The sequence below is a fragment of the Mirounga angustirostris genome, unplaced genomic scaffold (assembly GCF_029215605.1).
Source record: "Mirounga angustirostris isolate CCGP_5_RB_7025 unplaced genomic scaffold, mMirAng1.0.hap1 SCAF_5, whole genome shotgun sequence".
NCBI classification, from domain to species: domain Eukaryota; kingdom Metazoa; phylum Chordata; class Mammalia; order Carnivora; family Phocidae; genus Mirounga; species Mirounga angustirostris.
Window position 1 is genome coordinate 28,118,416 of NW_026991713.1, and position 17,588 is coordinate 28,136,003.

The window sequence follows — 17,588 nt, forward strand, 5'->3', positions numbered from 1 at the left end:
AAAGTATGTAACTATAGTGAATCAATCTGCAGGGATTTTTTTGTTTTGTTTTTATGTTTTTGAACAACAGTTATTTGAGTAAGTTCTCTTTTTGCAAGTCCAGCACTCTATTTCTTATGTCTTCATGTCCATCTTAGAGACATGAAGTCAAAGTCAACCAGTCTCCCAGTCTCTCTCTGTCTCTGTCTCTCTGTATGTATGGGTCTTTCTCTTTCACACACACACACACACACACACACACCCCACACACACACGATGACATATTCTCAGTAACCATATATTTCAAAGGAAGTCCTGACATTAATTAGCAAGAATATAAGCAAGGACACAAAGGGATTTTCGAGAAAACAAATTCCAGTTTTTTTGTGGGCATGCATGCCAAAGCACAAAAGTTTTCAAAGGCAACTAAGGCTTTGGGCAAATTCTGATAACACTGAAGGATGAGGAAATAGTCAAGGAAGCAAACAATGTGCTTCTGGCATCCTGCTGGTGATTCAGAAAATTCTGATTCAAAAACAAGAATTATTTTCAAAGGTCTTTTGACAGAGCCGACAGCTCCTCAGCTGTCAGCCACTCTCCAGAGACCCTAATGAGCTCTTCCTTGTCAGGTCTTTCTGTCTAAACAAGAAATTGCTAGTCTCTGTATCTGCCACCCCACAGCGAATGCACCTACCTTTGCTTATGCATAGTATAAATTATTATTTAATGCAAACACTTGTTCAGGTTGATCAGTAAGTTGTTTCTGTCAACCTACATCAATGTGGTCTTTAATGTGTCACTGACTTAACAGCAGAGTATGTGTGTAAACAGGTGGTCAGAAAGTGTTTTTCTATTGATAAACTAATAGATATTCCTATTAGAAGAAGTTACTGCAGTTACCCTTGGGACTCATTCCTGAGGCTCTTGTAGATGGTCAGGATACTTAACCTTATTTTTCACAATAATAGCAAATCATAATAAGGGGCAATAAAAATGACATCCAAGAGAAATAATTCTTCTGTAAATATATTTAATATATCTCATTGTTCCTTCTCTACAGTACTCAAGATCCTTGCCTAATTCTACATCAAGAGACTGCCATTTCAAGTTTAGAATTCAGAAACCCCCTTGTAACTTGGTTTCCGTTAGTAGATGACACAGCACCATTTTCTAAAGATATATTTTTCGCTGATTTCTTCATGTTCTTGAAAAAATTCTGCATTGGCTCCCTCTCTCTCCTCCATGTTAAATAGTGTTTTCCCATTTTTTGTTTTAATATTCTTTCTCAATATAGCATGGGGCGTCAAGAGCATCGACCTTAGAGTAGTTCAAACCTGGGTGTGAGTTCTGGCCAAATTCTTCCTGGTCCTCTTTTCCTACATCAATCACCTTTCCATTTAATCTGGTGTGTCATTGATGTATTTGGAATTATCTCCTACTTTACTGAATGAAATTTTCTTCTTTTTGATTAAAATCTCTCCAGACACCTCAGTTCTCTTAGTAATTTGCCTCATATGTTTGAGGGGAGAAACTATCCACTTTGTAAAAAAGAAATGAAAACAACTAAAATACCAATAAAAATCAAACTATGTTCTTCAAAGCTTATTTCTATAATCAAGGCAATGGAAAGAAAAACGAAGAAAGAAATAACAAAAGGAACCAGGTCTACATTTCATAACCTCAAGATTGACTTCTGGTATGGCCAAGTAACCTCTTACTCTTATAGATAATAATTATAACTCCAGACAAAATTAAAAAAAAAAAAAGATACAGCACTGGTGAGTGACAAAGAAAATAATGAAGAAAATTCTACCCATTCTGGGTAGAAGTTGACACTTGGCTGGCTGGAATGGCATGTGTGAGTATCTTATTTTTACAGGCGGCACCACTCTTTCTGGCCTGAAAAATGAGAGGACAGAGATGAGAGAGATCATAACTGCTGGGAAAGTGAAGAGGGATTCCAGGAGAGAAGAGAGTCAGGGATGAGAAGCTCCAAATTCTGTATACAAGTTCTGCCCAAGTCTTAGACTGACTCCTGGACTATACATTTGTGGATCAGACTTAAAGCAGTCCAACTGAGGATAAAATAATACAACTTATATTTTAGTTGCCACTCAAAAGATAGATTTTTCGGGCGCCTGGGTGGCTCAGTTGGTTAAGCGACTGCCTTTGGCTTAGGTCATGATCCTGGAGTCCTGGGATCGAGTCCCGCATCAGGCTCCCTGCTCAGCAGGGAGTCTGCTTCTCCCTCTGACCTGACCCCCTCTCATGTGCTCACTCTCTCTCTCTCTCAAATAAATGAATAAATAAAATCTTTAAAAAAAAAAGATAGATTTTTCAGCTTGAGAGCAACAAAATTAATTGCTTACTAAAATAAGAACAACAGAAATTATTCTTGGATCATCCACTATGTTCAGTACACAACTGAAAATTACTTGATGCATATGGATTTGGGAAATTATGAGCTGGTCTTAAGAGAAAAGATAATCAATGAAGACGAACCCAAGGAATAACTAGCAGACTAAGGAATTTAAAGCAACTAATGTAACTAAGCACAATAAAGTAAAGGAAAATATGTTCACAAGAAATGAAAATAGAAAACTCAGCAGAGAAATTTAAACTGTATCAAAGAACCATATGTAAGTTCTATAACTTAAACTTCAAATCTGAAATTTAATACACTGGATAGGCTAACAGGAGAATAGAGATGACAGAGAAATAAATTGGTAACCTGTAATATATGTTATCTGATCTGAGGAACAATTTTAAAAAATAGCATCCTGGGGACCTGTGGAACAATATAAAAAGGTATAGCATATGTGTAATTGAAAATATAGAAGGAAAATGAAGAAAGAATTAGGCAGCAAACATGTCCTAAGAACTAATGGCCAAAATTTCACCAATTTGGTGAAAAACAAAAAATTTCAGATGTAAGAAGCTCAGTGAATCCAAAAAAGGCAAATGCAAAGAAAACCACACCCATGCACATCATAGGCAATCTGCTAGAAAATCCAAGTTGGGAAGAAAGTCCTGAAGGTGGCTAGAGAACACATTATATATATAGTGGAACAATGATCAAATTCTACTAATTTCTCAACAAAAACTGCGACATCCAGAAGACAATATAACAATCTGCTTACAGTGCTGTAAGAATGAAATTTCAACCCAGAATTCTATACTCCCCTCCCCCATCCAAATATCCTTCAAGAAATAGAGCAAAATACATTTGCAGATGAAAGAAAATGAAAAGAACCAATTACCAGCAGACCTGTGCTACAAAAACAAAACAAAACAAAACAAAAAAACAGAACAAACAAAAAGCACTGAAAGAAATTCTTCAGAATTAGGGGAAATGATAACAGATAGAAACTCAGGTCCTCAGGCAGGAATTAAGAACTTTAGAAAAGGTGTGCATAAACAGACTATTTTTTTATTCTTAATTTCTTGAAAAACGTGACTTTATTTTATTTTATTATTTTTTAAAAGATTTTATTTATTTATTTCACAGAGAGAGACACACAGAGAGAGGGAACACAAGCAGGGGGAGTGGGAGAGGGAGAAGCAGGCTTCCCGCCGAGCAGGGAGCCGGATGCAGGACTCAATCCCAGGACCCTGGGATCATGACCTGAGCTGAAGGCAGACGCCTAATGACTGAGCCACCCAGGTGCCCCAATATATGACTGTTTAAAGGAAAAGATATAATATTGTACTGTATGATGATATAACAAGCATAACAATTGTAATATAAAGGGCTGGGGAAAACAGTGAATGGGACTATGATTGTATTTTATGTGGAATAGCACAAAAATATTAACTTTAAGGAGACTGAAAAGTTTCAGAAGGAATCACCAAAATATATTGCAAAGAAGCATAGCTAAAAAGCCAATAAATACAGTCAAGTTTCTTTTTTCTTCAAATTTGGGTACTCAAATACTTGAAAATATTTGATATAATACAATTTAATTATGTTTTCCATTTTTGAAGGTGTATGTACATCAGCTTAGAAAGAGATACGCACTTGAGGCAGGCTGAGGATGAGTGCTGTTTACTTTGATTTAAGACCAGAGTATTCCTGATGAAGACTTCTGTGGTAGGGTTAAAAGAATTTGTGGTCCAGGATTTTGGCTTTAACTACGAAAACCCAAACCATCTGCTCTTTCCCGTGAAAATCTCTTTGACCCTTTTTCCCTTTCCCCATATTTAGTGTCTCCCATTCATGCCCATTCACACATTAGGAGCAAATCTGGAAGCTTGTGTGAAGGAAGTGTATCACTGGGAAAGTAAACAAATGGCCTGAAATTCTTGGAATAGCCATTTATTAATTTCTTTTCATAGAAATAGATGAAAAATAAATTATAATCATTATTTCAAAGTACAATAATCAACGTCACTGAGAGCTCACCTATAAGATATCTGCCCATCTCATTTAGGAATGATGAAAGTATGCAAAATATCCAAATTCCTTTTTTGTTTAGGATATTTTTTATATATCTCTATGCTTATATATCCATACTTACATACACAGATTAAGGATCAATATGCCCATTTCTATTCAAAATAAAGCAAAAGGAAGTTGTAATATGATCTCACCATGGATGGAAGTCATAGCTGGATTTTACCGTAAGTGGTTGGAGGTTGTAAGCACATTTCCATCTGGGCTTATAATCTACCCAGAACACTCTTCCCCTCTTATGGAGTAAGAGGGGAAGAAAGGTCAGAAATGTCTTCCCCTCTTATGGAGTAGTTCCTTGGTGTTTCCTGCAGAGAATTAATTATAGTCTTGGCATAACTCTCTATCAGCTTCTCCCTGCTCCTTTTCTCCCTACCCATGAATGAGAAATTCCAGCTTTAGAGCCTAGAACAATTGACACAGTTGAAGTGCAAGTAATATCTAAATGCTATTTGTGCATTATATTAACCAGGAAGTAGACACACATAAAACCTTTTCAACTGTTTTGTTCTAGGGATTTTATAAACCGGTTTTAATTCTATCTGTATCCTGCAGCATTTCTCCTATGTCCTTCTCCGCATCTCATGCTTAAAAGAATCCAGGAAAGACTTGGTCCAGGGAGAGGAATTTCAGGGCCATTACTCTTATGACTCGTTGGCTCCACCTGGAATTTAATCCTCAACATGAAGGATGCAGTAAAGTATTAATTAAGATCTATAGGAGAATGATGATTAGAGTCATGGTACCTGGGATGAAATTTCAGTTCCACCCTATTCCTAGCTGCTGTGACCTTGAGTAGTTTACTTCTTCAAGCCTTGATTTCCTAATCTTTAAAATAGGTAATGGTAGTATTCATGCCATGGGCCAATATAAGTATTAAATCAAATAAACCACATTGCATAGCACATCATAAGCAATCTCTAAATGTTAGTTATTATCATCATCTTTCTGTCTGTTTGGCTTTTTCCATCTTAAGAAATTTCCTGTTGGTCTTTTTGCAAAGAAACCATAGTCACTGTTAGCTCACCTCATCAAGCATCCATTAATAATGCAGATAGACAGGTTCATGTTTCATAGCCAGAGGCCCAAATTACCCACAGCCATCTTGTCCAAAAGAGAGGATAAAAGTCAGCAGGTTGAATTTTTTCCAAACTTCAGCTTGTAGCCTAGAGCATCTTGGATCCTCAACTGCTTCAGCAGAAACCCAAGTTTAGCTAATTAAAAAAAAAAAAAAAAAAAAAAAAAAGCTCTTCTCCATTCAATGATGAAAGAATGTCAAAAATGTATTCTGAAGTGAGTTTTTGTGCTACTCTTGATTTATAAATGTATAAGAAGTAACAAAATGTGAAAATATTCATAGGTTGGATTCACATATTTCTTAATCTTCATGTAAGTATATACTATATGTATGAATATCTTGAAAACAAATCATTTATAAAAATAAGATCAATATAATAGGATTTCCAAAATATAATTAATTTGAAATGTGTATTTGGCAGAACCTAATCAAAATCCATTTGGGGCCATGAGCAGAAAGATGACCCACTGAATGATGAATTATTCTTTTGTGATATTGGCTCCAAATCTTTTTTCCATTTTGATTCAAAGTCATTATTTCTCATCTTTCCTTTGCATCTTATCTTGATGTCCTTTCATTTATTCATCTTTCAGTAAAATTTCACTCCACACTCATCCCCTGCCCTCTGACCCAGTTATCAGAAGATACTTTTAGTTATCTACCCAATTCACAATTCCTTTTTCTGTGGAAACTGGCCTATCATTTACCTAGGAAGTTTACTCAGGAGTCATGCTTTTCATGTGTAAGCCTGTCCTCCTGGCCAACGCCAGTTGGATCTTGGGTGGAGACTTGATTTAAGCTGAACCCATCAGATCATCCCAGAGATTTGGAACTGGGAACAAGAGATACTATAAATCATAACATACATGTTAAAAAGATTTAAACTCAAGAACACCGGGGCACCCAAGAGAATAGAGCAGAGAAAAGCCAGTTAGTGGAGGAGAAAAATAAAGCAGAAATAAAGGCAGAGAAAAGGTATGGTTTGAGTTCCTGGCAACTTTCTAGTACATGATTCCAGTCTCCTTGAAAATCAGCTGCAATTCTGCTCTAACTATGATACATTCATTTACTCATTTGGTAACTCATAAACTATACATTTTTTGAATATCCAGCCAGCCTTATGCTAAACATTTTGCATACTCTGTCACTGAATTTTAATTACAGTCTAAACCACAACCAACCAACCAAATAGCAAAACAATGGTGAACATTTAATATACTCTGGCAATATCTCGGTAAAACTTGGAGACTTGATTTTGGCTATCATTGTAAATTTTCAGGTGAAATCCCAGTCATATTATGACTACTCTTAGCTAGGTGAGCTGAAACAAAGGTTCCTATATATAAAATGTAGAGCTGTCTTCGAAGACTGCAGTGGCTAGCAGATGATACTCTCTGGTCACTATTATGACCTATAATCACATACTCACTGGAGAGTTTTGATGTGGAAAAAAACAGCACAAATATGATTTTTAGCTTTCACTTGTAAAATATAATTGACTAGGATATAAGGCTAAGGGTACCTAATGCCTGATGGCAAAAAACAAATGCAAAAGCAAAAACAAAACAAAGCCTGACCTACTCTTTCCTTTCTTTGTCTATATACTAAAATGGTGCATATCCATAAATATCAGTCTCCAGGGAGAACATATTTTCAGATTATCCTAAATGTAAGGTGTGGAGAAATTATAATTTGTTCTATGAGTAGTCAACTTTATAAGAGAAAAGAATTACGTATATTTAGGTAATAGTTGTAAGTCATTTTTCAGGCTACTGCTATATTCCCCTTCCCCTGAGGAAGCAAAATTGTTGTATTAGTTCAAGGCATTAAACTTGTATTTAATTTCTTGTATTAAATATCAGCTAACATCACATGGGTTGTTGTTAGAGGGAAGACATTAGTAGTTTCATCACCTGCACTCCCTGAGTCCAAGTTCTTACTACCCATTTGGTTTTTAATACACTGCATGTCTGGTTTACATCATTACCTCTCTATCAAAACTCTCCAAATCTTTTACTATTGGATTTCATACCTCCCCCTTCCATCTCATTAGAGTAAAATTCTAATTCCTTCCCACAACTTTAAGATAATATATGATCTTGACCTAGCTTTTCTCTCTAGTCTTAATTTTTACCACACTTCCCTTTAGCCCCTTATAGCTGCTCAAACTTGAATTAGGGAAAATTGCTTGTATTAGTTTGTTAGAGCTACCATAACAAAGTACCACAGACTGAGAAGGTTAAACAATAGGGATTTATTTTCTCATAGTTCTGAAAGCTGGAAGTCTGAGCTCGAGGTGTTGGCAGGGTTTCTTCTGAGGCCGGTCTCCTTTGCTTGTAGATGGATGTCTTCTCTCTGCCTTAAAATGGACTTCCCTTTGTGCATACCTGTTGTCTAATCTCCTCTTCTCATACGGACACCAGCTATATTGAATTAGGGCCCACCCTTATGACCTCATTTATCTTAATTACTTTTATTTATTTTTATTTTTATTTTTTTAAGATTTTATTTATTTATTTGACAGAGAGAGAGTTAGCAAGAGCAGGAACAGAAGCAGGGGTGTGGGAGAGGGAGAGGCAGGCTTCCCGCCGAGCAGGGAGCCCGATGTGGGGCTCGATCCCAGGACCCTGGGATCATGACCTGAGCTGGAGGCAGACGCTTAATGACTGAGCCACCCAGGCACCCCATATCTTAATTACTTTTAAAGAGCTCATCTCTAAGTGCAGTCATATTCTGAGGTACTGGGGGATAGGATTTCAACATAGCAATTTTTAGGGGATACCATTCAGCCCATAATAATCATGACCTATTGATGAATATGCTCTCGGAAGTTTGGACGGGTCATGTTAGAGTCATAAGGTACTTGGGAAAAGGTAACAAAAGAAGTACAAATTCAATGACTCTAGGAGCTTTGGGTGTGACAGAATCCTGCTCACTTGTGCCCTTGGATACACAGACTTGAATGTGAAGCCTCGTGACCATTTTTTTTCCCCCGAAGTCTTCAGGGAGTCAACATGAGAGGGCAGCTGAGTAGAGAAAGACAGAGACAGTATACAAGATCAGCGGTCTGCTGAGGCAGCCCCACGTCTCTTTAGAAAGTTGGGACCAACTGAAGGGGTCTCAGGAGGAAACTGTCGCTAATGTTGTTCTAGTGAGAAAGCGAGTCTTGTGAAAAATGGCAGTGTAGGAAAATCCTTTCACTTCCATTTATCATAAACTATCCAATGAAATGACTATGCAAATAGCAGGCAACATGATGGATTAGGATAATATTATTAAGGAGTTTAAAAACTTTTTAAAGTGGTTCTTGCAAAATGTTTTTGAATCAATAAATGTCATACTGTCTAGCTCAGGCAGAGACCCACAGGATTTATCATATTATTGAAAGAAAAATAAAAGGTGGAGAATTTAAAGTTCTGGAAGACTTAATGAGGCTGCACCAGATATACCAATAGAAGCTCGTATTTCCTCATGTAGGATTAACAAAAACAGTGAATTTTGAAAATAACATAACAGCCAGATAATGGATTCTCCAGGGTGGCGATTAAAGTCTCTCCATTCAAAGAAGGGGAAACTGTGAGTATGTACTGCTTAAAGATGGAATCTAGCTTTGTTTACATTGTTTATGGGGGATTTTGAAAAGTTCATTAGGGTCAATATTTCCCTGAAACAAACAAGAAGTACCAGCAGATGAAAGTATTTCCTGTGCCTTTAGGATGGCAGATTCATACTCGTCAAGGCAGTTGCGAGAAACTGACTTTCAGATCTCTGTGTACAACTAAGCGTGCTATGCTTGTGCCAAGAAGTTTTCCTTCTTCTGTGTGTTATGACCCTTAGTCCTAGCTCAAGCCATGTTTGGATTAAGGACATTTTTTTTTTTTTAAGATTTTATTTATTTATTTAGAGAGCATGTGAGCGGGGTGGGGTGGGGTGCTGAGGAAGAGGGAGAGAGAGAATCTTAGGCAGACTCTGCCCTGAGCTCAGAGCCCAATGCAGGCCTCGATCCCAGGACCCTGAGATCATGACCTAAGCCGAAACCAAGAGTTGGATGCTCAGCCAACTGAGCTACTCAGGCTCCCTAAGGACATATTTGATGGAAGATAGCCCAAAGAGTTAGACAGGGTTAGAGTCTTTCCTCTTTTTTTTTTTTTTTTTAAGATTTTATTTATTTGATAAGACACAGCGAGAGAGAGAACACAAGTAGGGGGGAGTGGGAGAGGGAGAAGCAGGCTTCCCACGGATCAGGGAGCCCGATGTGGGGCTCGATCCCAGGACCCTGGGATCATGACCTGAGCTGAAGGCAGACGCTTAACGACTGAGCCACCCAGGCTCCCCAGAGTCTTTCCTCTTAATTCTACATTTTTTTCGTTAGTTAGCACAGGCTTCGTGGAGCAGGTATCTGAGATTTTGAAGCTGGGACTACCACTAAGGGAAATTTAGAATTTTGCCTGAAAACAGTCAATAGCAGCTTCTGGCTCTCAAACTCCCTTTAAAGGGAAAGCTGAACAATTACGATTTCTGAGCTGTGCAATAGTGATGTGTCTGTAGTTGGCGGGGAGGGGTGTCTTTGCCCTTAGCAGCGTGAATTCAGATTCTTCATTGATTAAAAGGTTGAGATACAAATATCATTTCTGAGTGGGAAATGGCTTCATAAAAATATTCATAATAATTAGGAATGTCCTGGGATTTGTTTGCAGAACAAACCAGAACTTGTCTTTTGTATTAACACCTTTGGGAATTTAATACATTTTTGGTGGCTTCCTGGATTTAAACATAAGGGGATGATTTTAAAAATTCTTTTCTGACCTAATTTATGCTGAGCTATAACCAGAGATAGATTTTTTATAATGTAGTTTTATTAAGACATTTAAATCTGCTCTTGAGCCTTCCTATCAATGCATTTGATGGGCTGATGAGTATTGATGCAAGCAATTAAGGCAATTAAACTCCTTTAGACACAGTGTTCAGAGAAATTATTTATTTACTCTGAAGGCGGCATGAGATCTATTTTTTTATTTTTTTATTTTTTGAGATCTATTTTTTTTTTTTTTAAATGCTGGACTGACAGGATCGAAGTCATCAATAATGCTACTTTTCAAGCAATATATGTCTTAGAATCAAAAAATAAATCTTCTGATTTTTTAATTTTAATAACAAGTTTATGCTTAATTTCACTCTCTGGGTTATTCATTACCATGCATCCTAGACAATTAAAATCTTGTCAATAACACATTGCCTAACCTGCACACGGATGACCTTTGGCAAGTCATTCATCCTCTCTGCTGCTCAGTGTCCTTATCTTTCTGATAAGGGTTAGATAAGGGCCTCAGTCCTTGCTATGTATCTAAAATAGACTTGGTTTCAGTTGGTCTGGGGACAGCCCAAGCATCTGTATGCTTTTAAACCCCCTCCGGCTATCCTATTGTGCAGAAGAGGTAGAGAACCACCTAACCTGATAATGTTAGCCTTCTGGTTCTACTATGTTAAGATTCAACGGTGTTTCTCATGGAATGGTAGATCTTCAACCTTTACCATTGGAGATGACATTTGCAAAGTTTTGCCAAGGTGAGAGTTTGAAAGTGAGGACAGGAATTTTACCCTGCTTTCTGTGTAAGTCCCTAAAACTTGTGTGTGATGTTGATAGAGGGACCTATAGTGAAGGAAAGAAGCAGGGATGGGGGGAGCTGATTTGAGAGGATGCTATGGATTCTAGGGACTTTCGGGAACCTGGGGTAAAAAAAAAGAAATCAGAAGAAAGTGGCAAGATCAGAACTGAATGATAAACCTTAGGCTTTTCAGATATGATACTTATTTGGAGGACTCTGTAAATCTTGGATTTTTTCTGAAAAAAAGCTAATTAAAATATCTAAACAAATACATTGACACTTTTTGAGTTATGAAAGAACACAAACCTATAAAAAAAGAGGAAAAAATATAGTGTGGTTAGAAGAGAAAGTCAAATCCCCCATCTCTACCAAACACAACCTGCCCCTTCCCAGAAGTAACTATTGCTTACACTTTATTGTGAATTCTTCCAGATATTTCCTTTGGATAACAATCCTATAAAATATTCATGAAACTTATCCATTGATGTGTTTTTTAAAATAAGATTAGCGTCATCATATTATAATGCTATTCTCTGACTTGCTCCTCATCTAATATATTCAAAGGCTGTATGATATCATGATATATGCCAAACTATGTAAATGTAGCTTGTTCCTTTAATGACTATTTAGGATTTTTGTTGAAAGGATGTGCCATAACTTAATAAGCCAGTTCTCTCATAGTGGACATTTTAATCATTTCCAGTTCTTTACACCTGAGAAATACTCAGTAGTGAACATCTTTGACCAGTTGGGCAACTATTCCTGAGGAGTAGATCCAATGATGCAAAAATCTTGGGACAAAAGGATTTAGAGTGTAGGTAAATTTCTAAAATTTTTGTCCTTCCAAACTGTGATATCAATTAATAAGGCCATCAAAACTGTATGGCATTTCTGTTTTGTCACAACCATACCAACCTGGGGAATGATCTGTGTTTTGGATTTTTACCATTTATATAGGTGAATTGTTATTCTGTAGCCTTAATTTGCATTTCTTTAATTATCAGTACAATTTTTTTAAATAAGGAAATTTCCAAAGAGACTCCCACTCACCTACTGACAAAAAAATTACGTAAGTTTCCCAGCTAGGTGACAATGAGAGAAAACAACCTAAACGGATATATTGGAGGAATTTAGGCAGAATGCAGGCATTAATTTGCATTTTCTAATCAGAAATGCATTTATTTTTCTCTTTGTCCTCTGTGGCTCTCCAATTTGAATATTCAGCAGGAGAAGAAGGCTGACTGAATACTTAGATTTAACAACAATAGATAAACATATTCCTTTCTTATGATTCTGCTCCATCTTTCTAAGGTGAAACATTTCAAACAAAGTAAATCTTAATTTTGAATTCAGATGGCTCACTGCTGAAATCATTATGAACACAGTAGAAATGGGAAACTTTTCAGAATATTTTACCTCTGTAGACAAATTGGCACTTTCAGAGAACATTAGCATGATGTGAGCCCCCATGCATCATTTCCATCTCTTCCCTTCCCCCTTCCCCAGCCTTGTGGAAGCCAAGGTTAATGGATGCCCTAGATTGAGGATGGCCCTCAATGTGAACTTCCTGGGCTGGCTGGCAGGCACCGTGTTTTCCAAAATGATCTGTCCTGGAACATTTGCTCTCTCACCAGGCTCCCCTTTTCCCTTCTTCCTGTCCTCCCCTCTCTCATCCCTCTATGCCTCTCCCCAGTCTTCTAGCACACCCTCCCTTGCTGCAGGGAGCAACCTTCCTCAGCCAGCACACTCACACTTTTGTCTCATGGGGCACCCATCCCCGGGAGCCCCCACTCACTGCAGCCTCACTCCCTCCTCCGTCCCAGCCACAGGGGCTGTGCTAGCAGGCTCTTCACCTTTGTCCTGCATTAGTTTATCAAAAATCTGGTCCCTTTAGTCAACCGTGAATGTCCAAGAGCATGCACTTTGGATCAGGCCACTGCTCTCGGCGCCAGGCAGAGTGGTATGCATGATGAATTATGAAACCTGTTTCCGGACAAGTTTAGAATCTCTGGTTCTGCCAGGGCACTGGACCAATGAATGGGAACATGTGTGACAAATCAGAAAATCCTTCTTGGGAAATGCTTGGGAGGAGAAATCTGCAGTCTGCTACTGTGACAAACTGAAGACCCGACGAAGGCCCTTCAGGGGTGACCTGAAAACAAGCCACTTCTCCCTTATGTTTTAAATTTAGGGATTGCTTAAGACTTAGCTAATATAGTCCAGGTTTGATTTTTAAAACGCCCGCAACAAACTCCTTTTTTGTTTGGTTTTATACATTATCTCTGTATGTGAGTTACATATCTCTTACTGCCGGGAAGTTTGATGAGAAGGATTAATGCTGTCATCTATTCAGACAGCAAACACCATGCCTCCTCCTACAAGTGTCTGTCTCTAAGGACTAGCTGTGCGGGACTCCGTGCTGTACTGCTAGGTTTCCATTCTGCCCATGCGAACGCTCTGGGTCTAGATTTTACGGATACGTGACAGGTTCAGCCACCTCCAGATTTTCTCCCTCCCATTCTCTTTTCTTATTATCACAAGACTAAGAGCCCGGATTTGTTAAGCCAGGCATTTTTAGTGGAGATATATACTTGTACACATGAGCACTCCTTATATTTCTCAAGACTCATGAATTATTCAACTTGTTTTTTTTTCTCCTGTACACTAGGTACAGATTCTTCTTCTCTCCCTTCTACCAGAAAGGAGGGAAGAATCTTCTTTTCTTCTTCCTTTTTAAAAATATTACTCCTTTTGGGGCACCTGAGTGGCTTAGTCATTGAGCGTCTGCCTTCGGCTCAGGTCATGATCCCAGGGTCCTGGGATCGAGCCCCTGCTCAGTGGGAAGCCTGCTTCTCCCTCTCACACTCCCCCTGCTTGTGTTCCCTCTCTTGCTCTCTCTCTCTGTCAAATAAATAAATAAAATCTTAAAAAAAAATTACTCATTATTATTATTTTTTTAAAATGGAGCAATTGTTAACATCACTTTTTTTTTTTTTTTTGAGAGAGAGAGGGAGAGGAGGCAGAGAGCACGAGGAGTGGGGGTGCAGGGGCACAGAGGGAGAGGGAGAATCTCAAGCTGACTCCACGCTGGGTGCAGAGCCCAACGTGGGGCTCGATCTCACAACCCTGATATCATGACCGGAGCTGAAATCAAGGGTTACACACTTAACCAACTGAGCCACTCAGGTACCCCAGCATCATTTAAAAATAACATGACACATATATCTCACACTAGAGATGGCTTTGTCCTAATATTTAAAGTCCATCTCCTCTATCCATCATTACCTTATGTTGCCTTGATAGTGAGATAAAAACACTAAGTCCATTGAGCATGTCTTTTTGGCCCTCTCTTGATGCACCATTCAGGGAGGGAATTTTACAGCATTTGGCTTCATTCATAGTTACTATTTCAACTTAGTACATATTTGCTGGGTTTAACTGGGAGTCCTGTATTTTATTTGGTAACCCTAGCTGATAACCCTATTCTATGCCTGTTACTACATTATAATACTTGTCTGTGCCTTCTCACAAACAGAAGGAAAAAAAAAGGGGGGGGGGACCATTACAATAAAACCTGAGACAATTGTAAGCTTTCAAAGCAAAAGACTAGTGGCTCTGTTCCCTGTTGGTTGTAATCTCAGAGCCCAGATGAATTAAAACATGATAAATATTGAGGACACTCTTTCCTATGCATGTCTCTACTTTGCCTTGGATCAAGTCAAAAGTTTCTTCTTGTAAAAGGCCAGATAGTAAATGTTTTAGGCTTTGTGGACTACATGGCGTCTGTTGCAATTGTTCAACTTTCCCAGCAAGAGAGCAGCCAGAGATGATATGCAACCAAATGAGTATGACTGTGTTGTGGTAAAACTTCATTTACAGAAACAGGTGATTGGCTCCACTTGGCCTGTGGGTCCATGGTTGCTCACATTTGTTGCCGTAGACCCAAGTCCCCTCCCCACGTGTGAATGTGATTCTGATCTGTCTCTACTGCTTCTGGGCCAGTGGTAGTGGGGAGAGTAGAGCTGTGATGATGATCACAGACCTTGTCCCTCCACACCTCCCTGCCCACCAACAGTCCCAGGAGAATATGCATATCTTTCTTTCTTTTTTTTTTAAGATTTTTTTATTTTATTTATTTGAGAGAGAGAATGAGATAGAGAGCATGAGAGGGGGGAGGGTCAGAGAGAGAGGCAGACTCCCTGCTGAGCAGGGAGCCCGATGCGGGACTCAATCCAGGGACTCCAGGATCATGACTTGAGCTGAAGGCAGTCGCTTAACCAACTGAGCCACCCAGGCGCCCTGCATATCTTTCTTTTAATCCATATAGTTCTGAACAGTTTCAGGAAGCCTGAAGTGTTGTTGTTTAAGTATCAAAAATAACCAGTGGCAAATAGTGTCAGTAATGAGTATTTTTCAGTTTTTATTTTTGTTGATAAAAAAATTTAAACGGAGATGACAGGATACATCTCTCTATGAGAGTACCTCATCTGGTCCCTTGTTTCCAGAAAGAACAGTCCCTCAGGGGAATGCATCAAGGACTGTCACATGCTAGTCTCTCTAGGGGTCAGATAGTGAGTTGCTGTTTTCTGAACATCACCCAGGGACCCTGGAATTCCAAGTAAGAGATATCTAGACACCAAAAACTGGAGCCTAAAGAGACATCTGGAATCAGAAGGAGGTGAGTAATGAGTCTGTAGGTTCTCATTAGTATTTAAATCTAAGGGAAACCAAAGGAAGTTTCTCTCTCAATCATTTCAACAGGCCATATGAAAGAGGTCATTGTCTAGCCTCAATCTTAAGAGTAATGGGAGAGGGATTCTGCTGGTGGAAGGAAAAGCTTGGATATGCGGGAGTGCTGGATGCTGGTGAGATCTGAAAGAGCCAGCCTCGTGTGTCTGCTATCAGAGATTCACTGGTGCAACCTGTCTGACCAGAAAAGGGAGTTTCTATGATTACAGTTGTTCAACTCTCTTGAGCAGATGCAAATAAAACACAAAGGCAAAAGCAGAAGGAAAAGAAAGAAAATGTTTTTCTTAGTGGAAAGGATTTATTTGGTATCTCCAGCCACTCCTTTTTTTTTTTTTTTTCTTTTTTAAGTAATAATTTTTCATTACTCCCTTTAACTCTTAACCTGTCAGGCATAGAGTGTTTTCTTGTTTTATAAATGTCTTTCTCCCTTCACCCTGGGACAGGATCTGATTTTCAAAATATCAGTATAAATGCTGTATCTATCTGTCTATCTATCTATCTATCTATCTATCTATCTATCTATCTATCTATCTATCCATTTTCCTCTGTTCTTTTATTCAGGGCCTCTTCTCTCCATGAACCCCAGCTATTCGTTCCCTAACTGCTCTTTGTCCTTAATGGTTTGGTTTAGCTCAGATACCACTTCCTCCACCACAGAGTCTTTCAAGATTTTGGAAACCTCCCCAGGCCTATGCTTACTCTCTGCATATGTCTGTCATGGAATTAGATGATAATTATCTATATGTGTGAGTTCTTTTTGTTGATTCATCTTTGTCACCCTCCCCAAGCACCATGCTTAGCCCTCTGTAGAATGAATACAATTGGAAACTAAGGCCCATCCAAGTTAAATGTGACCAACGCTAGAGAGATAGGAAGTGGCAGATGGAAGATTCTGGCCTGAATGCTTTCCAGTTCCCCAAACCACTGACTTTTCAGATTAACCTACTTTAAAAGTCCAGGAATGGCTGGCCATCTGTGGCAGACAATTCAGTAAGAAAAATGTTCCGCCCTTTCTACTGAGTTTTTCATCTTTTCCCCTATTTTCACTCTCTCAGCCAAGGCAACCATGTGGTTCCTTAAAGAAAATCCCCAGGTGGAGGTGAGGGAGCATATTCCCTGGGTGTTTCCTAGACCCTTCTGGCTTTTTTGCATGACCTCTCTCATGGGGGGGGTTCGTGTCCTTGTTGCTGCCCCAACTACTCCATCTCCAAAGGCTAATCCCTCTCATTTGATCTCCCTATCCACAAACCCACCCAAACTAGAGATGCTTTGTTCAGCCCTCTTTTTTTCCTATTACGCAGCTCTGTTCATATACCAGTTTATCGCTGAAATTGTTTTGAGGGTTGACTGATATTAACATAGAGATTTGAGTCTTTTCCCACATCAAGAAAAGCCACATAAATAGTCTGTGTTTATTTGTGACTTGCTGGTTTTCCTAGCATTTTGGGGGAGAATAGAATCAGGGTTCATTTTAGACACACACACACACCCCTGGGGCCACTCATCCTTGAGGACAGCTTCATAGAGCTAGAGTTGCTGGATAAAGAAGCAGGCTGACATGGGTAACAACAGCTACACTTTAGACCAGCACTGTCCAATAGCACTTTCTGTAATGAAGGAAATGTTCTTTCTTTGTGGTGCCCAATACAATAGTCACTAGCCCCTTGTGACTATAGAGCCCCTGAAATGTGGTTAGTGTGACTGACGAGCTGCCGTTTTTATGTTA